Source organism: Scyliorhinus torazame, chromosome 3, assembly GCF_047496885.1.
Source record: "Scyliorhinus torazame isolate Kashiwa2021f chromosome 3, sScyTor2.1, whole genome shotgun sequence".
Classification (NCBI taxonomy): domain Eukaryota; kingdom Metazoa; phylum Chordata; class Chondrichthyes; order Carcharhiniformes; family Scyliorhinidae; genus Scyliorhinus; species Scyliorhinus torazame.
Genome location: NC_092709.1, coordinates 85,388,591 through 85,412,342, shown reverse-complemented (window position 1 = coordinate 85,412,342; position 23,752 = coordinate 85,388,591).

Here is a 23,752-nt window from a genome sequence, read left to right as displayed (position 1 = left end):
AAGGAGGGGTACAAAGGAGAGGGGGGAAAGGGGAGAGACCGGGAGGGGAGGAACACAGGGAAGGAGAGGCCGGGGAGGGGTAACACAGGGAAGGAGGGACAAACAGGGCTGGAAAAGGAATTGGGCTACAAAGTGCCACAACCAAGGGCTCGAAACAAGGAATCGCTGCAAGCACCCACCCAGTACGGTCTCTGGGCGAAGGGAGACCCCCAGAATGCAGGGGACCACCCGCATGGCGGCTGCACAGTGGGCGGCCATGTCGGGTGCCCCCGGGACAAAGGGAAACCCTGGAGCGCAGGGACCCGACCGCATGGAGAGAGCAGTGACAGTGGCCATCCTGGACTGCCCCCTAACAAAGGGAAACCCCGGAGGGCAGGGGCGCGTCCATCAGATAAGTATGGTTAATCCCACAGGAGCGAAGGGGCAGAAGCCCCCCACCAGGATAGTCACCTGGAATGTAAGGAGACTCAACGGCCCAGTGAAGAGATTCAGAGTCCTCACCCACCTAAGAAATATGAGGGCCGACATGGTCTTCCTCCAAGAGACACACCTGAGAGAGCAGGACCGACTGTGGGTAAGAAAGGGCTGGGTGGGGCAAACCTACCATTCCTGCTATGGAACAAGGGCCAGGGGGGTGGCGATATTGATCGGCAAGAGGAAGATGTTTAGGGCGACAAAGACGGTTATGGACCCAGGGGGATGGTATATCATGGTCAGCGGTGCCCTGGATGGGGCACCGGTAGTACTAGTTAACGTGTACGCACCCAACTGGGATGACACGAGCTTCATCAAGAAGACCATGTCAGAAATCCCTGACATAGCGACGCATCGACTAATCATGGGGGGGGGGGGGGGGGACTTCAACTGTGTACAGGACCCAAAGACAGACAGATCAAACCCCAAAACGGGGAAAACCTCAAGCATGGCAAGGGAACTCAGTCACTTTATGGAGCAGATGGGAGCAGTGGACCCCTGGAGGTTCGCCCACCCGGGGGAGAAAGAATTCTCCTTCTTCTCCCCAGTACACAATGTATGCACCAGAATTTACTTCTTTGTGGTGGGGAAAATGGCGCTTCCGGGTATAGACAAGGTGGAATACTCCGCAATTGTGATATCAGACCATGCTCCACACTACATGGACGTGAGGCTGGAGACGGGCAGTGCCCAACGCCCCACATGGAGGTTGGACGTCGCCCTACTAGCGGACAAGGCCTTCAACGAAAGGTTATCACGTGCCATTGCAGAGTACACAGAGAACAACCAGAACGGGGAGGTCTCACCCTCCACGTTCTGGGAAGCACGAAAGACCGTACTAAGAGGGGAAATCATCGCTTTCAAAACGCGAAGAGATAGGGAGGAAAGGGTGACGAGGCAGCAGCTGGTCGACTCCATACTGGAGGTAGACCGTAAATACTCCGAGGCCCCGACCGTGGAGCTCCTGGCGGAGAAGAAAGAGCTACAAAGGAACTTTGACCTTCTCTCCACTAGGAAAGCAGTGCACCAACTCCGCCAGGCACGTGGGACCCTATACGAACACGGAGACAAAGCCAGCCGCCTTTTGGCACACCAGCTGAGAAAGCAGGCAGCCACCAGAGAAATTGCACAATTCAGTGGTACCAGAGACACATTAGAAACAGAACCACAAAAGATCAACAAAACCTTCAAGGTCTTCTACCAAGGGCTGTACACCTCAGAGCCCCAATGGGGGAGTCTGGGATGAAACGGTTCCTTGATGGACTGGACATTCCAGTCGTGGGGGCGGCAGAAAACGGGGCCTGGAAGCACCACTAGCACTGGGAGAGATCATGGACAGCATTAGCTCCATGCAGGCGGGGAAGGCGCCGGGACCCGACGGGTTCTCGGTGGACTTCTACAAAAGATTTGCGAGAGCACTGGCCCCACACCTGCGGGAGATGTTCACAGACCCGCTAGCGAGGGGCACACTGCCGCCCACGCTAGCACAGGCCTCAATCTTGCTGATACATAGAACATAGAACATAGAAAAATACAGCACAGAACAGGCCCTTCGGCCCACGATGTTGTGCCGAACCTTTGTCCTGTATTAATCATAGATTATCATTGAATTTACAGTGCAGAAGGAGGCCATTCGGCCATTGAGTCTGCACCGGCTCTTGGAAAGAGCACCCTACCCAAAGTCAACACCTCCACCCAACACTAAAGGCAATTTTGGACACTAAGGGCAATTTATCATGGCCAATCTACCTAACCTGCACATCTTTGGACTGTGGGAGGAAACCGGAGCACCCGGAGGAAACCCACGCAGACACGGGGAGGATGTGCAGACTCCGCACAGATAGTGACCCAAGCCGGAATCGAACCTGGAGCTGTGAAGCAATTGTGCTATCCACAATGCTACCGTGCTGCCCTCAAGAACAAATAAATCTACACTATATCATTTTACCGTAATCCATGTACCTATCCAATAGCTGCTTGAAGGTCCCTAATGTTTCTGACTCAACTACTTACACAGGCAGTGCATGCCATGCCCCCACTACTCTCTGGGTAAATAACCTACCTCTGACATCCCCCCTATATCTTCCACCATTCACCTTAAATTTATGTCCCCTTGTAATGGATTGTTCCACCCGGGGAAAAAGTATCTGACTGTCTACTCTATCTATTCCCCTGATCATCTTATAAACCTCTATCAAGTCGCCCCTCATCCTTCTCCGTTCTAATGAGAAAAGGCCTAGCACCCTCAACCTTTCCTCGTAAGACCTACTCTCCATTCCAGGCAACATCCTGGTAAATCTCCTTTGCACCTTTTCCAAAGCTTCCACATCCTTCCTAAAATGAGGCGACCAGAACTCAACACAGTACTCCAAATGTGGCCTTACCAAAGTTTTGTACAGCTGCATCATCACCTCACGGCTCTTAAATTCAATCCCTCTGTTAATGAACGCTAGCACACCATAGGCCTTCTTCACAGCTCTATCCACTTGAGTGGCAACTTTCAAAGATGTATGAACATAGACCCCAAGATCTCTCTGCTCCTCCACATTGCCAAGAACTCTACCGTTAACCCTGTATTCCGCATTCATATTTGTCCTTCCAAAATGGACAACCTCACACTTTTCAGGGTTAAACTCCATCTGCCACTTCTCAGCCCAGCTCTGCATCCTACCTATGTCTCTTTGCAGCTGACAACACCCCTCCTCAATATCCACAACTCCACCAATCTTCGTATCGTCTGCAAATTTACTGACCCACCCTTCAACTCCCTCATCCAAGTCATTAATGAAAATCACAAACAGCAGAGGACCCAGAACTGATCCCTGCGGTACGCCACTGGTAACTGGGATCCAGGCTGAATATTTGCCATCCACCACCACTCTCTGACTTCTATCGGTTAGCCAGTTCGTTATCCAACTGGCCAAATTTCCCACTATCCCATGCCTCCTTACTTTCTGCAGAAGCCTACCATGGGGAACCTTATCAAATGCCTTACTAAAATCCATGTACACTACATCCACTGCTTTACCTTCATCCACATGCTTGGTCACCTCCTCAAAGAATTCAATAAGACTTGTAAGGCAAAACCTACCCCTCACAAATCTGTGCTGACTATCCCTAATCAAGCAGTGTCTTTCCAGATGCTCAGAAATCCTATCCTTCAGGACCCTTTCCATGACTTTGCCTACCACCGAAGTAAGACTAACTGGCCTATAATTCCCAGGGTTATCCCTAATCCCTTTTTTGAACAGGGGCAGGACATTCGCCACTCTCCAATCCTCTGGTACCACCCCTGTTGACAGTGATGACGAAAAGATCATTGCCAACGGCTCTGCAATTTCATCTCTTGCTTCCCATAGAATCCTTGGATATATCCCGTCAGGCCCAGGGGACTTGTCTATCCTCAAGTTTTTCAAAATGCCCAACACATCTTCCTTCCCAACAAGTATTTCCTCGAGCTTACCAGTCTGTTTCACACTGTCCTCTCCAACAATATGGCCTCTCTCATTTGTAAATACAGAAGAAAAGTACTCGTTCAAGACCTCTCCTATCTCTTCAGATTCAATACACAATCTCCCGCTACTGTCCTTGATCGGACCTACCCTCGCTCTAGTCATTCTCATATTTCTCACATATGTGTAAAAGGCCTTGGGGTTTTCCTTGATCCTACCTGCCAAAGATTGTTCATGCCCTCTCTTGGCTCTCCTAATCCCTTTCTTCAGTTCCCTCCTGGCTGTCTTGTATCCCTCCAACGCCCTGTCTGGACCTTGTTTCCTCAGCCTTACATATGTCTCCTTTTTCCTCTTAACAAGACATTCAACCTCTCTTGTCAACCATGGTTCCCTCACTTGACCATCTCTTCCCTGCCTGACAGGGACAGACATATCAAGGACACGTAGTAACTGTTCCTTGAACAAGTTCCACATTTGACTTGTGTCCTTCCCTGACAGCCTATGTTCCCAACTTATGCACTTCAATTCTTGTCTGACAACATCGTATTTACCCTTCCCCCAATTGTAAACCTTGCCCTGTTGCACGCACCTATACTTCTCCATTACTAAAGTGAAAGTCACAGAATTGTGGTCACTATCTCCAAAATGCTCCCCCACTAACAAATCTATCACTTGCCCTGGTTCATTACCAAGTACTAAATCCAATATTGCCCCTCCTCTGGTCGGACAATCTACATACTGTGTGAGAAAAGCTTCCTGGACAAACTGCACAAACACCACCCCATCCAAACTATTTGGTCTAAAGAGTTTCCACTCAATGTTTGGGAAGTTAAAGTCACCCATGACTACTACCCTATGACTTCTGCACCTTTCCAAAATCTGTTTCCCAATCTGTTCCTCCACATCTCTGCTACTATTGGGGGGCCTATAGTAAACTCCTAACAAGGTGACTACTCCTTTCCTATTTCTGACTTCAACCCATACTACCTCAGTAGGCTGATACTCCTCGAACTGCCTTTCTGCAGCTGTTTACTACCTCTAATTAACAATGCCACCCCCCCACCTCTTTTACGAGCCTCCCTAATCTTATTGAAACATCTATAACCAGGGACCTCCAACAACCATTTCTGCCCCTCTTCTATCCAAGTTTCCGTGATGGCCACCACATCGTAGTCCCAAGTACCGATCCATGCCTTAAGTTCACCCACCTTATTCCTGATGCTTCTTGCGTTGAAGTATACACACTTCAACCCATCTCCGTGCCTGCAAGTACTCTCCTTTGTCAGTGTTCCCTTCCCCACTGCCTCATTACATGCTTTGGCGTTCTGAATATCGGCTACCTTAGTTGCTGGACTACAAATCCGGTTCCCATTCCCCTGCCAAATTAGTTTAAACCCTCCCGAAGAGTACTAGAAAACCTCCCTCCCAGGATATTGGTACCCCTCTGGTTCAGATGCAACCCGTCCTGCTTGTACAGGTCCTACCTTCCCCAGAATGCACTCCAATAATCCAAATACCTGAAGCCCTCCCTCGTACACCATTCCTGCAGCCACGTGTTCAGCTGCACTCTCTCCCTATATCTAGCCTCGCTATCACGTGGCACCGGCAACAAACCAGAGATGACAACTCTGTGTGTCCTGGCTTTTAACTTCCAGCCTAACTCCCTAAACTCATTTATTACCTCCACATCCCTTTCCCTACCTACGTCGTTGGTACCAATGTGCACCACGACTTCTGGCTGCTCCTCCTCCCCCTTAAGGATCCTGAAGACACGACCCGAGACATCCCTGGCCCTGGCACCCGGGAGGCAACATACCTTCCGGGAGTCTCGCTCGCGACCACAGAATCTCCTATCTATTCTGCTAACCATTGAATCTCCTACAACTATTGCTTTTCTATTCTCCCCCCTTCCCTTCTGAGCCCCAGAGCCAGACCCCGTGCCAGAGACCTGGCCGCTAAGGCCGTCCCCCGGTAGGTCACCCCCCGCCAACAGCATCCAAAACGGTATACTTGTTTTGAAGGGGAACGGCCATGAGGGATCCCTGCACTGTCTGCCTGTTTGTTTGTTTTCCCCCCAACTGTAACCCAGCTATTCTTGTCCTGTACCTTGGGTGTGGTTACCTCCCTGTAACTCTTCTCTATCACCCCCTCTGCCTCCCGGATGTTCCGAAGTTCATCCAGCTTCAGCTCCAGTTCCCTAACACGGTCATTGAGGAGCTGGAGTTGGGTGCACTTCCCGCAGGTATCGTCAGCGGGGACACCGGTGGTATCCCTCACCACCCACATCCTACAGGAGGAGCATGCAACTGGCCTAGCCTCCATCCCCTCTTACCTTACAGAATATAGCTGCCCTGTGGACCAACTGGATCTCCGCCCTCCGACTCTGCTCCCAGTCAGCTGCACTCTCTGTAAACTCCTGCCTCTCTTCTCACTTTTTGCGGAAATGTAGGAAACAAAATGAAAGGAGCACCTTACTCCCTCCTCACCTAACTCCCTCAGTCACCAAGCTCTCACTATAGCACTCAAATACACCAAATTCAGCACTCCCTCAGTCACCAAACTCTCACTATAGCAGTCAAATGCACCAAATTCAGCACTCAGTGCAACCAAAGTCTGCACTGTAGGGGATCACTTTTATACTGTGAATCTCATAGCCTCTGAAAACTGGCCTAATCCAATTAACTAATTCACAAGCTCCAGCTGCAAGTGCCTACAAGTAGAAGCTTTGTTTAAAGCTGATTGAAAATTCACCTTCTTCTAAACCAAACAGCAACTTTTAAGTTAATTAACTAAATAAAAGAAAGACTAGACTTTAGATAAAAATGAAGCCTTGTAATCCCTCAGTCACCAAACTCTCACTATAGCACTCAAATGCACCAAATTCAGCACTCAGTGCAAACCCTAAGAAAGACCAGGATCCAACGGAATGTGGGTCATACAGACCCATCTCACTGCTGAATGCAGACGCCAAAATACTGGCCAAAATCCTAGCCAAAAGGTTAGAAGACTGTGTACCTGAGGTGGTCGCAGAGGACCAGATGGGCTTTGTCAAAGGTAGACAGCTTACATCGAACATCAGGCGCCTGCTGAACGTGATAATGACCCCCTCCGGGGAGAGAACACCAGAGGTGATCGTCTCCCTAGACGCAGAAAAGGCCTTCGACAGAGTCGAATGGAAATACCTCATACAGGTACTAGAGCGGTTTGTGCTTGGAACAGGGTTCACCTCCTGGATAAAGCTCCTTTACAACGCTCCCATGGTGAGCGTATGGACCAACTATACCAACTCCCGATACGTCCAGCTGCACAGGGGCACCAGACAAGGATGCCCACTGTCCCCGCTGCTGTTCGCTCCAGCGGTCGAACCACTAGCAATCGCGCTCAGAGCAGCAAAAAGCTGGAGGGGGATCTGAAGGGGAAGCAGAGAGCACAGAGTCTCACTCTATGCAGGTGACTTGCTCCTCTCCATTTCGGATCCACAGAGCAGCATGGACAGAATCATCGCACTCATGAAACAGTTTGGCGCCTTCTCGGGCTACAAACTCAACATGAGCAAGATCTTCCCGGTACACCCACAAGTAGGTGGGGCAGCTCTAACGGGACTGCCGCTTAAACAAGCCCGACACAAATTCCGCTACCTGGGGATCCAAATAGCCCATGACCAGAAAGAGATCCACAAATGGAACCTCACCAGTCTGACAGAGGAAGTAAAAAAGGACCTGCAAAGATGGAACACACTCTCACTCTCCCTCGCGGGGAGAGTCCAGACGATCAAAATGAACGTGCTGCCCAGGTACCTCTTCCTATTCAGATCCATCCCGATCTACATCCCCAAGGCCTTTTTCAAAGCACTAGACAAACTAATCATGGTGTTCGTATGGGGGGGGTGGGGGGGAAGAATGCTAGGATCCCAAAGAAGGTCTTACAAAAAACAGAATCCGGGGGGGGGGGCTTGCCTTCCCAAACCGACAACTTTACCACTGGGCGGCGACGGCCAAGCGAATAAGGGGATGGAACAAGGAGCCAGAAGCCGAGTGGGTGCGCGCGGAGGAGGCCTCCTGCATGGGGACCTCCCTCCGGCCCCTCGCCACGGTGGCGCTTCCATCCCCATCCCCACCCAAAAAACACTCCTGCAGCCCGGTGGTAATAGCCACCCTCCAGTCCTGGAACCAACTACGGCAACAATTTGGCTGACCAGAATGTCGGGTAAAGCTCCCATCTGCAACAACCATAGGTTCACGCCAGCACTGACTGACGCCATCTTCAAAAGGTAGGGACAGGACAGAAGGACACTGACAGTCAGGGACCTATACACGGACGGCAGGATCGCAACACTGGGCGAACTGACAGAGAAAGTCCAGCTAGCCAGGGGGAACGTGCTGAGGTACATGCAACGAAAAATCTTCCTCTGAAAGGAGACAGGGACATACTCACAACCACCACGACAGACACTGCTGGAAGAGTTACTGGATGCAAGCATACTAGATAAAGGAAACTGTAGTGACATGTATGACTGACTGGTAGAAGCAGCCGACACCGTATGAGACGCAACAAGAATGAAGTGGGAGGAGGACCTGGGGATCGCAATAGGGTGGGGACTCTGGAGCGAAGCAGAGGGTCAACTCCACCTCCACGTGCGCAAGGCTCAGCCTGACGCAGCTAAAAGTGGTACATAGAGCCCACTTAACAAGAACCCGTATGAGTAGGTTCTTCCCGAGGTGGAGGACAGATGTGAGCGGTGCCAAGGAGGCCCAGCCAACCACGCCCACATGTTCTTGTCCTGCCCCAGACTTGTGGGGTACTGGACAGCCTTCTTCAAGGCAATGTCCACGGTGGTGGGGGTGAGGGTGTGGCCATGCCCGAAAGTGGCGGTCTTCGGGGTATCAGACCAGCCAGATCTATTCCTGGGAGGAAGGCGGACGCCCTTGCCTTTGCCTCCCTAATTGCCCGCCGTAGAATCCTGTTCGGCTGGCGGTCAGCAGCACCACCCAAAGCTGCAGACTGGCTGTCCGACCTCTCGGAATCTCTCCAAATGGAGAAAATCAAATTCGCCATCCGAGGGTCAGATGATGGCTTCCACAGAACGTGGGAGACATTCACCCAATTGTTCCGAGACCTGTTTGTGGCCAACAAACAAGCAGAAGAATAGCCAGGTAGCCAAGAAACAGGGGAGAGTAGCCAAAGCATGAGAGGGAGATATAGACCGGGATGAGTGGGGGGTGGACAGCTAAATCTAAGAGGAAGGAAAGGTGAGCCACCCGGGGGGGGGGGGGGGAGAGGGGGGGTAGAGGGAAGAGACGGAACAATAGAGGAGAGCCAGGGAGAGGGAGGGGGTGGCAGGGAAACGTTAACAAACTTAACGTCCGCAGGAACAGAGAAAACGGGGAAGACGGGAGGGCCGCAGGAGCGGAAGTGCGCAGAAGCGGAACGAGACGATAACGGCAGCGAACTCCGTCTGGGAGAAGCAAGGGACGACAACACCACGAGCAGATGCCTACTTATGTGTGTAAATAATTTTGCAACGTGTACAAAGCAGCTGCTGTTGAGCGGGGGCATAATACTGTCCAATGACTTCTCAGGGAAAATTAAAACGTCAGCAGGAGCAGCAACCCATCGGGGAGTGGGGGGTGAGTGCTCCATTGGGAGGGTGGGGGAAGACTGCGGCGCGTGGGGTCACGTCTAGTCAATTGCTATTGTATATTCTCTTTTTGCACTACAAGAACATAAGAACTAGGAGCAGGAGTAGGCCATCTGGCCCCTCGAGCCTGCTCCACCATTCAATGAGATCATGGTTGATCTTTTGTGGACTCAGCTCCACTTTCTGGCCCGAACACTATAACCCTTAATCCCTTTATTCTTCAAAAAACTGTCCATCTTTATCTTAAAACCATTTAATGAAGGAGACTCTACTGCTTCACTGGGCAAGGAATTCCATAGATTCACAACCCTTTGGGTGAAGAAGTTCCTCCTAAACTCAGTCCTAAATCTACTTCCCCTTATTTTGAGGCTATGCCCCCTAGTTCTGCTTTCACCCGCCAGTGGAAACAACCTGCCTGCATCTATCCTACCTATTCCCTTCATAATCTTATATGTTTCTATAAGATCCCCCCTCATCCTTCTAAATTCCAACGAGTACAGTCCCAGTCTACTCAACCTCTCCTCATAATCCAACCCCTTCAGCTCTGGGATTAACCTAGTGAATCTCCTCTGCACACCCTCCAGTGCCAGTACGTCCTTTCTCAAGTAAGGAGACCAAAACTGAACACAATACTCCGGGTGTGGCCTCACTAACACCTTATACAATTGCAGCATAACCTCCCTAGTCTTAAACTCCATCCCTCTAGCAATGAAGGACAAAATTCCATTTGCCTCTTAATCACCTGTTGCACCTGTAAACCAACTTTTTGCGACTCATGCACTAGCACACCCAGTCTCTCTGCACAGCAGCATGTTTTAATATTTTATCATTTAAATAATAATCTCTTTTGCTGTTATTCCTACCAAAATGGATAACCTCACATTTGTCAACATTGTATTCCATCTGCCAGACTGTAGCCCATTCACTTAGCCTATCCAAATCCCTCTGCAGACTTCCAGTATCCTCTGCACTTTTTGCTTTACCACTTATCTTCGTGTCGTCTGCAAACTTGGACACATTGCCCTTGGTCCCCAACTCCAAATCATCTATGTAAATTGTGAACAGATGTGGGCCCAACACTGATCCCTGAGGGACACCACTAGCTACTGATTGCCAACCAGAGAAACACCCATTAATCCCCACTCTTTGCTTTCTATTAATTAACCAATCTTCTATCCATGCTACTACTTTCCCCTTAATGCCATGCATCTTTATCTTATGCAGCAACCTTTTGTGTGGCACCTTGTCAAAGGCTTTCTGGAAATCCAGATATACCACATCCATTGGCTACCCGTTATCTACCGCACTGTTAATGTCCTCAAAAACTCCACTAAATTAGTTCGGCACGACCTGCCCTTTATGAACCCATGCTGCGTCTGCCCAATGGGACAATTTCCATCCAGATGCCTCACTATTTCTTCCTTGATTTATGTTAATGTTCACTCTATTTTGCTGTGTTAGGATTATTACTATTTATTGTGAAAAACTTTGCAAAACTTTAATAAAAAGAATATTTTTTAAAAAAACTTGTAAGACTCTGTGCTATGTCCAGTGCCAGGGGGCTCGTGAGGGTGACCGAGTGGCGCTGGGGTTAACGAGCGGTTCAACCTCGGTGCCGGATGTGCTGTCCCTTTACCCCCTGCCTCCCAAAATCGGACACCGTAGTCCTCGGCACTCCGATGCCAGCTACCCCACACGGGCACATGATGAAATGTCCATGACGAACGCTGTGACCACCGGAGTGGATGGTTCAGCTATAGCCATGAGTCAGACCTTGTGATGTGACCATCAATTCACTCGAAGACACGTGGAGAAGTAAACCGTGGTTTTAATCAGCTTAGAACTGAGCCTGCCTGTGACCGGTACAACACTGAAGGCGGCCCCGCAGGTCAGCTGCTCTTATACTTCCTGTAAAGGGGGTGGAGCCATGGGCGGAGCCCGTACATGCCCCAACATATCCCCTGTGGGTGAAGCCACACAATGGCCCATAGGTAGAGCCCACAGGGTTAATAATATAACACAGTGCACTGGTGAATTATCAGTAATTATACATTCACCACATTCACCCCCTATTTAAAAATGAAGTCCGGCGGGGGTGACGGGCTCCTAGGTTCAGCCGGTCCAGTGCACGGATTGTGCGCTGCGATCGCCGAAGCACTGGTGTTGCAGCCGGTCCGGGTGGCTGTGGAAGTGGGTCCGGTGCGGGCACAGGCGTGGACTCCGGGAGCGGCTCTTCGGGAGCATCATTCCTGTGGACCGGTGCAGCGGATGGGAGGGAGCGCGGGAACCATATAGGGGCGCTGAACATGGGAGGTTGGATGGGACATAATGTGGAGGATGAAGTAGTGGGATTGGTGTTGGAGCCTGCGAGCGCCAGGTCCCGGAGGGAGACAGTATCTTGCCGGCCATCGGGGTGTTCGACGTACGCATAGTGTGGGTTGGAGTGTAGGAGCTGGACCCTCTCTACCAGAGGGTCGGTCTTATGCCTCCGAACATGTTTTCGGAGGAGGACTGGACCCGGTGTCATCAGCCAGGGCGGAAGCGAGGCCCCTGAGGTAGCTCCCCTAGGGAAAACAAACAAACGGTCATGAGGAGTCTGGTTTGCGGCCGTGCAAAGGAGGGACCTAATAGAGTGGAGCGCATCGGGGAGGACCTCCTGCTGTGAGAAACTGGGAGATTCCTGGACCGCAGGGTCAGTAGGACGGTCTTCCAGACCGTCGCGTTCTCCCTCTCCACCTGCCCGGTTCCCCTGAGGTTGTAACTGGTAGTCCTGCTCGAGGCGATGCCCTTACTGAGCAGGTACTGACGCAGTTTGTCGCTCGTGAACGACGAGCCCGTCGCTGTGAACATAACTGGGGAAACCAAACAGGGTGAAGACACTATGCAGGGCTTTAATGACAGTGGGAGTGGTCATATCAGGGCAGGGGATGGCAAAAGGGAAGCGGGAGAACTCATCTATGATGTTCAGGAAGTACATGTTGCGGTTATTGGAGGGGAGGGGCCCTTTGAAATTGATACTGAGGCGTTCAAAGGGCCGGGATGCCTTTACCAGGTGGGCCTTATCCGGTCGAAAGAAGTGCAAGGGCCTCTGTATCGGAAGCGGCTTCGTCGAGCTGGACAGAAATGCGATGGCTCACCCGTGCATGGAGGAGGCTCAGCTTCTGTTCGTCAGTGACGGATGGCGTAGACGACGCGGCGAGATAGGCCTTGAAGCATCGAAGCCAATGTGAAAAAATGTCTTTCGCCTCCGTGGCCTGTGGATCGAGTTCCAGTCTGTCAGGTTTGAGGGCTGATTCCACAGTAGTATTTTAAGCTGATTAAATTGATGCGACCATCAATTCACTCGAAGACACGTGGAGAAGTAAACCGTGGTTTTAATCAGCTTAGAACTGAGCCTGCCTGTGACCGGTACAACACTGAAGGCAGCCCCGCAGGTCAGCAGCTCTTATACGTCCTGTAAAGGGGGTGGAGCCATGGACAGAGCCCGTACATGCCCCAACATATCCCCTGTGGGTGAAGCCACACAATGGCCCATAGGTAGAGCCCACAGGGTTAATAATATTGCACAGTGCACTGGTGAATTATCAGTAATTATACATTCACCACACCTTGGCTGGCGAATCTGAGCTCACAGCTATTCGCAGAGAGGGCTGTCATCATTCAACATGGCACTGATCACACCCGCTTACACAATCATCAATGTTGTGCAATCCCGTAGTGCCGCAGTGATAAGGTGATGTGGAATTGGTGCCGTGTACGCGGTGCGGAGGTACAAGGGTGCAGGGGTGGGGTGGTGGGTGCTGTGTGGTGCCTGTGTGCAGGTCTGGCGGTGCAAGTGGCAGTGTTCAGCGAATCCCTCCCTCACGGTGCGTGAACCGTGTGGCCACCAACGCGTCGCGTGCCCGCTGTCCTCGATGGGGCCGTCGTGCAGCCTCCTGGACGTAACCAGCACCCGGGCAGTGTCTGTGTCCTGTGCCCCTCCCCCCACCCTGATGCACGCCATCCTGCTCTTCCTCCTACTCCTCCTCTTCCTACTCCCTTTCATTTGCGTTAGCTCCGGTTCTGTCGGGTCCTCCCTCCGACTCCTCCACCAGTGCATCTCCCCTCTGCATGGCAATGTTGTGCAGCGCACGGCAGACCACAACTATGCGACCGACCCTGTCGGGTTGGTACTGCAGGGGCCCCTCGGGAGCGGTCCAGGCATCTGAATCGCATCTTCAGCAGGCCGAAGCACCGCTCCACCACACCCCTGGTTGCTGCATGTGTCTCGTTGTATAGGCTCTCCGCGTTGGTCTGAGGCTTCCGTATTGGCGTCATCAGCTGTGGCCTCAACGGATAGCCCCTGTCGCCCAGCAACCAGCCCCTCAGCCGGGGGGGTGGGCATCCATCGAACATTGCGGGGATGAATGACTGTGCCAGAATGTAGGCGTCATGCACATTCCCGGGGTACCTTGCACACACGTGCATGATCTTCATGTGGGGGTCGCAGACCACGTGAATGTTCATGGGGTATGCGCCCTTCCTGTTCATGAACACTTCCCTGCTGTCTGCTGGCGGGCGCAATGGGACAGGCACACCATCGATAACACCCTGGACCATCGGTATCCCGGCCACCTTGGCGAATCCACATGCCCGTGCTTCCTGCTGTGCTCGGTCCTTGGGGAATTTAATGTACCTGTCCGCGATGGCGTTCAAGGCGTCGGACACGGCCCGGATGCACCTGTGGACCGATGCCTGTGAGATCCCGGATAGGTCCCCGCTCGCCGCCTGGAAGGAACCGGTAGCGTAAAAGTTTAGGGCCACCGTCACCTTGACGGAGACTGGTATCGCGTGTCCTCCTCCCGTTCCATGTGGTGCGAGGTGCGCCACGAGGTGGCATATATGTGCGACCATCTCCCTGCTGAACCGTAGTCGCCTCCTGCATGTAATGTCCCGTAGGGCCTCGAACGACATTCGGTCACGGTACACCCTCCGCCTTGCTGGACGCCTTGCTGGAGGCACCACCATCAGTGGCTCCTCCCCCCCAAGCACTTTGATATCAGTGCCCACTTCCTGTGCATTCCTCACCATCTGGGGGTCAATGTTCCCCTCGGCATCGCCCTGGACATTCCGGGCCTGAGCGCCTGCGGCCTGCGCGGTGACGAAGGGCCACTCCGCGGCCATCCCATCTGCTGCAGCAGCAGCAGCCGCTGCATCTGCAGCCACTGTAGGCCGTCGCAGTCTATGCTGCCGGATGGCCACCTGCAGTGCTGCGGCTCCAACCACGGCAGTGAACATCGCTCTCTGGTTGGCATACATGGTGCGCTGCAGATACGCAGCCAGCCTAACACCTGGTCACTGTCTGCGTCCAATGGTCAGTTCACACCGTCCTCCTCACCAGTGTGCCAGTCGCCTGTGCCCATCAGCCACACGACAACCTGCGGCTGTGTCCTCGTCACCGTCCTGCCATATCAGGGCGGCTGACATGTGGCATCCGCGGATGGACGACACCCTCCACACTCTCCCTCACCCCCTCCCACCTCCACTCCCTCCGTCACCCCCCCTCCCACCTCCACTTCATCCCTCACCCCCCTCCCACCTCCCCCCCTCCCTCCCCCCACCTCCACTCCCTCCCTCACCCCCCCACCTCCACTCCATCCCTCACCCCCCTCCCACCTCCACTCCATCCCTCAACCCCCTCCCACCTCCACTCCATCCCTCACCCCCCCCACCTCCACTCCCTCCCTCAACCCCCCTCCCACCTCTACTCCATCCCTCACCCCCCCTCCCACCCCCTCCCACCTCCACTCCCTCCCTCACCCCCCTCCCACCTCCACTCCATCCCTCACCCATCACCCCCCCTCACCTCCACTCCCTCCCTCACCCGCCCTCCCACCTCCACTCCCTCCCTCCCACTCACCTCCACTCCCTCCCTCACCACCCCTCCCATCTCCTCTCCATCCCTCACTCCCCCCCCACCCCCTCCCACTCCCCCCCCCCCCCACATTTGGCCGCAGCGTTCTCTGGGAAGCCGACCCGGTCTGCAGGAGCTCCGGAACAGTCCGCTCGCCTCATCACTGCTCAGCGTCAGCCAGCACGACTGGCTGACGACTTTATTTACCAGGTGTGAACGGCGACGGCGTGAACTGGGGTCACGTCGCCGGGACTTCAGCCCATCCGGGCCGGAGAATAGCGGGGGTAGCGGAGAATCGCCATATTGGGTATCTCGGGCGATTCTCCGGCCTGCGCCGCACAGAACTCGACGGGGCCGATCTCGCCGCTTGGGTGAATCGCGGGAGGGCGTCGGACCGGCGTCGCGTGGAAAACTGGCACGGCAGGCGATTCCCCCAACCGGCATCGGAGAATCGCGCCCCATGTATATAAACTTTTTGATGTATCATGCCCCTTATATGTGCCTCTGGTAATTTCTTCAGTCTGCAGAGAGATAGGGGTGGAGATTGATCTACATGCACCTGTCAGACGGTGTCAGAAATTAAGAGAACATAAAAGCATAAGAATATAACAAATATGGTCAGGAGTAAACCATGTAGCCCAGCCTGGTCTGCCATTTAATAAGATCATTGTTGATCTGAACTCCACTTTTCTACCTGCACCCCTTCACTTTTGACTCTATTGTAGATCAAAAATCTGACTAACACAGCCTTAAATATATTCAATAACCTAGCCTCCACTGCTCTCTGCGGGTAGTGAGTTCCAAAGATTAACAACCAATTGAGAGAGGACATTCACCCTAATCTCTGCCTTAAAGGGACACTGCTGTTGTGTTTTTATAATGATATGAAGGCATCAGTCACTCAAAGAATGGTGTAAACATATTGTGGGCTCATGTATTAGCATGAGGCACAGGAGAACATATATACATGGATAGAAGGCCTGAAGACATCAGCAGGGATGTGTCCGTTGTGTTTTGCTCAGTGATCAAAGTGAAACTGAGACTGGATCACATGACACACTTCCCTTTGTGTGATGACATGCTGCTATCCTTTATAGGCATATCAACAACCCCCTAATTCTAGATTCCCCATCAGGGGAAGACCCTTCTCTGCATCTAAAATAAAAACTTAAAATGCTGGAAATACTCAGCTGATCTGAGAGAGAAACAGAGATAGCCTTTCGAGTCCATTATGACTTCTTCATTTTTATTTCAAATTTCTTGCATCTGCAATATTTTGCTTTTATTTTAGTGTCCACTGGGTATCTATCAAACCAAACCTTCTCTAAACTGTCTCCAATGCAGTACATCCCCACCTTAAGTCAGGAGACCAAACTGTACAGAGTGCTCCATGTGCGACCTCACAAATGCACCTTACAGTTGTAGCAAGACCTCTCTATTTTTATACTCCCCTTGTAATAAAGGCTAACATTATATTTGTCTATTGCTGCAACAGCATGCTAACTTTTTGTAATTGATATACGGGATCAGCAAAATCCATCGCTACCACAGCATTGTGCAGTCTGTCTCCATTTAAATAATATTCTACTTTTCAATTTGATTTTTCTGTTCTTCTCATCAAACAAAATTCACTTTCTCCCACATTATACTGCCAAATGTTTGTCACTCGCTTAACCTATGGCCCTTTGCAGACATTTTTTTTAAAGAGTCCTCCTCATAACTTGCTTCCCTACAATCTTTGTGTCATCAGCAAATTTGGCTGTAATACACTTGATATTTTCATCCAGTTCATTTTTATGGATCATAAATAGTTACAGCCCCGGCTGATCCCTGTGGCACCTGACTAGTTACAGTTTGCCAACCTGAAAGTGACCCACTCATCCCGATTCTCTGTCGCCTGTTCGTCTGCCAATCCTCTATCCGTGCTCATGTATTACACCAAATATCATGAGTTCTTATTTTGTCTCGCAACCTTTTATCGAATGCTCTTTGGAACTCCAAATACATTACATTTACTAGTTCCTTCTTAGCCACCATGCTTGTTGCATCCTCAAAGAACTCTAATAAATGTTACAAACACAATTTCTCTTTATAAAACCATATGGAGTCTGCTTGATTGTATTATCATTTTCTAAATGTTCTGGATTCCAGTATTTTTCCAGTGACATATGTTAGACTTCCTTGCTTTCTGTTTTCTTCCTTTCCTGAATAGAGTAACGCGGCTTTATGGCCACGCTGCACCCAAAAGGCAGCGTGCCATGGTGCAGAATGGCCGATGGAAACTGGGAGACCGCTCCCAGGATCGACCCAACTCGCAATGCCTCGTGAGATCTAACGCGATTTTGCGACACGTTGCGATGTAAATGGGCGGGATCAGTTTAGAAAATCTGCATATTAAAGTGAAACTATTAATGTGCAGATTCCCAAGGTACCCAAGGCGTGGGATCTATCTCTTTACCTCGGAGACCTCGGGCAAGTGCCGTTCAGTACTGGTCTCCACAAATGGGGACCAGACGGAATGGCACTCGTGGGGGTCCTCCAGGGGATTGGAGGCCCCAGTTGCATGCCCTTTGGGCAGGATGGTACCCTGGAACTGCTGGTGCACCCGGGGACCCTTGAATTCAACATTTCGACTTGCCATGGTGCGATTTAAACTAATTGCCTCTGAGTTGCTGTTCCAGAACCATAGCCATTAAGCTACAGCCCCTGTGGTGCTGAACCTAATAGCAATATTTTACTACAAATGAATTCAAAATTCCTACTCAACCAAATTGGCAAATAAAAACCTGAGACATATTAGCACTTAACAGTTCCTGAATAGTGTGCAATATCGACAACATATGAATATATAAGGACAGGTTACAAAAAGTTTGGTTGAAGAGGTAGATTTGTCCTAAAGGAGGAGAGAGAAGTAGACGTGGAGTAGTGTAGGGAGCTAATTCCAGATTTTAGGCCCCAACTGCAGACATGGCTGTCATTGGTGAAGTGATAAAAATCAGGGATATGCAAGAGATCCGAATTGGAGGAGCACAGTGATCTTGGAGGATTGTGGGACTGGAGGAGGTTACAGAGATATAGAGAGGTGAGGACTTGAAGTGATTTGAAAACGTGGGGGCGAATTTTAAAATCAAGGCGTTGCTTGGCCAGGAGCCAATGTAAGTCAGTGATTTCAAGGTTACTGGGTAAACGGGACTTAATGTGAGTAAGGACACAGGCAACAGAGTTTTGGATGAGTTGAAGTTTATGGATGATAAAATGTAGGAGGCGAGATATGAATGCATTGGAATAATCAAGTCTAGATGTAACAAAGCCATGATTGAAGGGTTCGTCAGTAGAGGTGATGCAAAGTTGGATGATGTTGTGGAGGTAAAAATAGACAGTCTCAGTGATGGCACAGATTTCTGGATGGCAGCTCATCTTAAGGTGAACTATAGCAACAAGGTTGTCAACAGTTTGCTTCAGTCTCTAACGTTTACCAGGAAGAGTGGCATGGTGGCACAGTGGTTAGCACTCTGCCTCACAGTGCCAGGGACCTGGGTTTAGTTCTGGCCCTGGGTGACTGTCTGTGTGGAGTCATAAAAATGTTAGTGTCCATAGATATGCAGGTTAGGTGGGGTTACAGGGATAGGGTGAGGAAGTGAGCCTAGGTAGGGTGCTCTTTCAGAGGGCCGGTGCAGACGTGATGGGCTCTATGGTTCGAAGAGGAATGGAGTTGTAACCAGGGGATGGAGTTTGTAGCGGGGATCAAAACTATGTCTTCAGCTTTCCCAATATTTAATTGTAGGAAATCTCTGCTCATCCAGTACTGGACATCAGCCAAGCAATCTGACAATTAGTCACAGTGGAGGGGTCCAGTCAGGTGGTGGTGAGGTAAAGCTGGGGCAAAGCATACATGTGGAAACTCGCATGTTTTTGGATGATATAACTGAGGAACAGCATGTGGATGAGAAATAGGAGGAGGCCAAGGGGTGAACAAGAAAGTTAACACTGTGGAAGCAGAAATAGAAGCGGTATTTAATAGAGGCGATGGGGGGTTTTGTCCACCAGTTGGAGAGCTGGTAAGAGCTCTGCATAGCCTCCTTTCGGAAAGTCCAGCCACATTAACTGCCAATCAAGAACTTAACTGGGCAGCAAAGGCCTTCTGTGGGATCAAGGATCCTAGGGGGTGGCAGCCTCGCCCACCAAGATGTAGGCCAATCAGAGGCGGCAGCTCTTCATCACTTAGCAGCATCACCAGGTTGCTGCAGGTAATGCACCCACCTGAGGCCCATGTTTGCCAAGGGTCCCAGGCACAGGTGAGATGATGGCGAGTGGTGGCAAAAGGCAAAAGTAACAGGCTGGGGGTCATAGGGGAATAGAGATAAGGGTCAGCAGGGGGGTGGCTCTCAGTAGGCATCACCTCCTCCCAATGCCACATCCCTTAATCAGACACAGAGTACCTTTGAGAAAGGGACTATCGTCCCCCTCCTCGGAGCCTGCAAGCAACTCTAACAGGAGAAACGTTTCAGGCTTCCTACAGGCTTCCTTGTCGCCCACCCCTGCTGGGTGAATGCCAGTGGTGACAGGACGAGACCTTCAAGTGAATGGAGAGGAAATGAAAGTTGGAGATGGGGCAGTCGTGTTCAAGGATGGTGGAGTCGAGGGTTGGTTTTTAAGGAGAGGAGTATGGTGGCAAATTTCAAGGTGAGGGGGACAGCATCCAAAGAGAGAGTCAATTAGCTGTTCAATGGGAATGGGGTTAATGGTGCAGGTGTGATCGACAAGATAACCTGGAGGGGACATGAGAGATAGGAGAGCAGCTACAGAAAGATGTTGCTGCAGGGAAATTTTTAGAGGAAGTTTGGCATGGTGAGTTAGTGGAAGGGAGGGATGCAGCAGAGGCAGATGATTGGATAGTCTCAATCTTACTGAAAAGAAGTCTTTGAGCTCCTATCATTTATTGTTAGAGGTGAGGTTATAGGGGAAGATTGTTTGCAGTTGCATACAAAAGCCGAAGATTATCTTTGCGCTCTAGGATGATCCCAGAACGCTGAACAGTTTTTGCAGTAGAGAGCAGGACCCAATAATGATTTATGTGATTCAGATAAATCTGGCAGTGAATGACTAAACCAGTTGGCCGCCAAACCCTTTCAAGCCTGTCTACCTTGAACTTAAGGGAGTGGAGATGAGGGCTGTACCAGGAGATATGCCAGGATGGTCTAATTATTTTACTGCGGCCTAGGAAATCAAAGGTGGAGGTGAGGGTGTGGTTGAGCAAATCAGTAAATATATTGTAAAATCTTACTTTTTCTGTAAAATCAGTACCTTATTGTTGTTATCTGTTGTTATTTGTAACTTAAGAGAATGCCCTCTGCTGGTTGAAGTACTTGGGTTTACTGAGAGCCTTTCACAGCCTAAAAGTTCCATAGCACTTTATAGTCAGAGGTATTGTATTGAAGTGCATTCACTGTTATAATGTAGGCAAACGTTAGTACCAGCAAAAGATCCATTCATTCATATTCAACTTGGGTTGTAATGTTGTTGACAATATTGAATTCTTCACCCGTCAGTCTGACCTCAATAAAACTCAAGATGGATTTGTAGGTATAGTATTATTTATTTTTAACCAATTTGCAAGACTGACTCGCTCCACAGAGATTCAGAACACACAAGCGGTCTCCTGGACCTCCAGAACCGAGTGCTATCGGAGACAAAGAAACCTTTACAAATCGCATTCAAATGGCATCAAGTTTCACAAACAAGATTTCCATCGGTCATCCTATACACCTGACCTGGCCATATATCCTGATTGGCTCACTTCGCATTCCTTAATCCTGGGCCTCTTGTTACCCAGCATCCTTTTCCCCCTCCTTGCCATGCTTTCTGAATCCCTTTGTCCTTTGTTTGTGAACTCACTACTATCAGACTGGCTCACATCTACATTATTGTAACTAATATTTGAACTAACTATTTTATATCACATTTGTTTGTTCAATTCCTCATTGTAGAGGATCAATGGCACTCAATGAAGCATGTGCACCAAGGCAAGAAACAAATTGAAGTATTGCCTTGAAGGCTTCAAATGTAGTAAGTATCACTACAGACAGATCAGTCAGTGAAGAGTAATTTACTTTCTTTGTAAGTTTTTGCCGATTGTAGTCTACAGCAGCTGAAAGCAGCCACCAACATAGCAGAATGCAAAATGAATAGAATTCCTCACCTCCGATCATAAGGCTGACAAATATCCCCCTTATAGGCCAGCAAGCCCTTCTCTCAGCCTTCCTCAGAAAGATGACCCATCTCTGATTCAGCCACTGTCTGGAGATTTTGTTACTGAATTCAGTGTTCCAAAGCGGGAAATGTGCAGTGAAGGTGGGGAGGCGCCCTGAACTGTTGGCAATTCAAAATAACCCAGTCTCGACGACAGGCACAGACGTCTGGCATCACTTGAGCCTGAAGAAAGTTGTGTGATTAAAGTTTCTACTTTTATTTTCAGCATTATTAATTTATTGAATTGCATTCTAGCTATTTATGTTTGAAATTATTTTTATAGTGGACTTCCATGCAGCCAATTTAGACCATAATACCTCATGAATCGAATGATAGAACCTTTACCATTCCCTAACAAAATGACTGACAGACTGTTATAAATGGCATATAAAGGCATACATATTATACTGGTCAACCAATACTATTTCTATTTACGTATATCAACAAAATCAGCGCCCATTTGCTTCTTGTGAGGTGCCTGAAATCTGCAACCTTAAATTTTCTTACCTCCACCATTTTAATTCTCATTTGTGACATGTCAGAACTGATGTAATGGTCATATTTTAATTGTGCTGAAATGTATAGTTCTGTTTCTAGGATGGTGTTTGCAACAGTGATGTTTTATGGTTCAAACAGATAACTTAAAATTTCAGATATTCCAACATTATTGGAGTGGTAAGAATATATTCAATTAGAACTGAATCCATAAAAATGCAAAATGTTATTAATTGAGGATCATATCACACCATTTTTGTGACTAAAGTTGTGAAGTTATTTTTGACCCATGAAGAAGAAATCTGAATATTTTATAAATGGTGAGAGATTAGGAGCTGTGGAGAAGCTCAGGGATTTTGGTGTCCATATCGCTAAAAGCGAGTGCATAGATATAAGGTGTAATCAAGAAGCCTAATGGAATGTTGGCTTTTCTCTCAAGAGAGCTGGAATCGGAACTCTGTTTTCTTTCATTGCAGGGGCAGATCTGCAAACATTACCTGAAAGCTTTGATGTTTTGGACATCGTCAGAATAGCACAAACAGTAAGTGTTGGTGGTGTAAAGATTGTGCTGATCCAGGAACCAGGGCCAGATATTTACATTCCCCGCGCCCCCAACCTTAAGCGGGTCTTTAGGCGGGGCAGGGAGAAGCCCTTTCATGAATGGGATTTCATCCAGAGCTCCACCTGCTGGGGCAGGCAAGGTCTCGGACCAGAAGCCCACCCTTGTCCCAATTGAGGTTCTTAAGTGGCTAATCAATGACCACTTATGGGCTGTTTCCTACCCAGCCTCAATTTTTCCGCTGGAAGACAGATTGACGCTCCATGGGAAAAACCTGAAAATTAAATGTGAGGTGGGAGTGGAGAGGAGGGGTCACCGCTATCAGAAGCCCCCCTCTTACTGGGGACCCGCTCCCCCTTAGGACCTCATGACTTCCAGACTTCCCTCGCCCCCCCCCCCCTCCCCCCCCACTCCCCTTGGTAACCCCAATGTGGAAATTATATCCTTTCCTTAGATAAGGAGATCAAAAATGCACACGGATATTTATGCATGATCATCTTCCTATAGTCACAAACTAGTTCGGCATTCATGGAGTGGAATCTCTTGTGATTCATGAAGGCTCAAGGCTAATCTGAGGGAACCCATGTGCAACCAATGACTTCTTGTACTTGTGGGAAGCTAGCCACTACTGCAAAGCCTTTGGCCTTCTTCTGACTGGCCTCACCCAGGGCAAAGTGGACATAATTGGCAGCATTGAAGAACAAGACATTGGTGACCTGGGAGATGCAATTATGAGCATCAGATTGTGGGACCCTGAAAATGTCGCCAAGCATATTCCTGAAAGAACCAAAAGGTAACAAAATTCAGGGCTGTGGTGACCTTGATGACCACTGACAATATGTGCCCACATGGCGCTCTTGAAAAGAATTCTTGTCCTAGGAAGCTGCAGATCTCAACAACGATCTGCCACAAAACCCTGAGCCTCCTGAGGCACTGTTTCTCTCACCCTTTGGTCTAAATAATACGTGCCAGCGTGGAAATCGACTCACGTT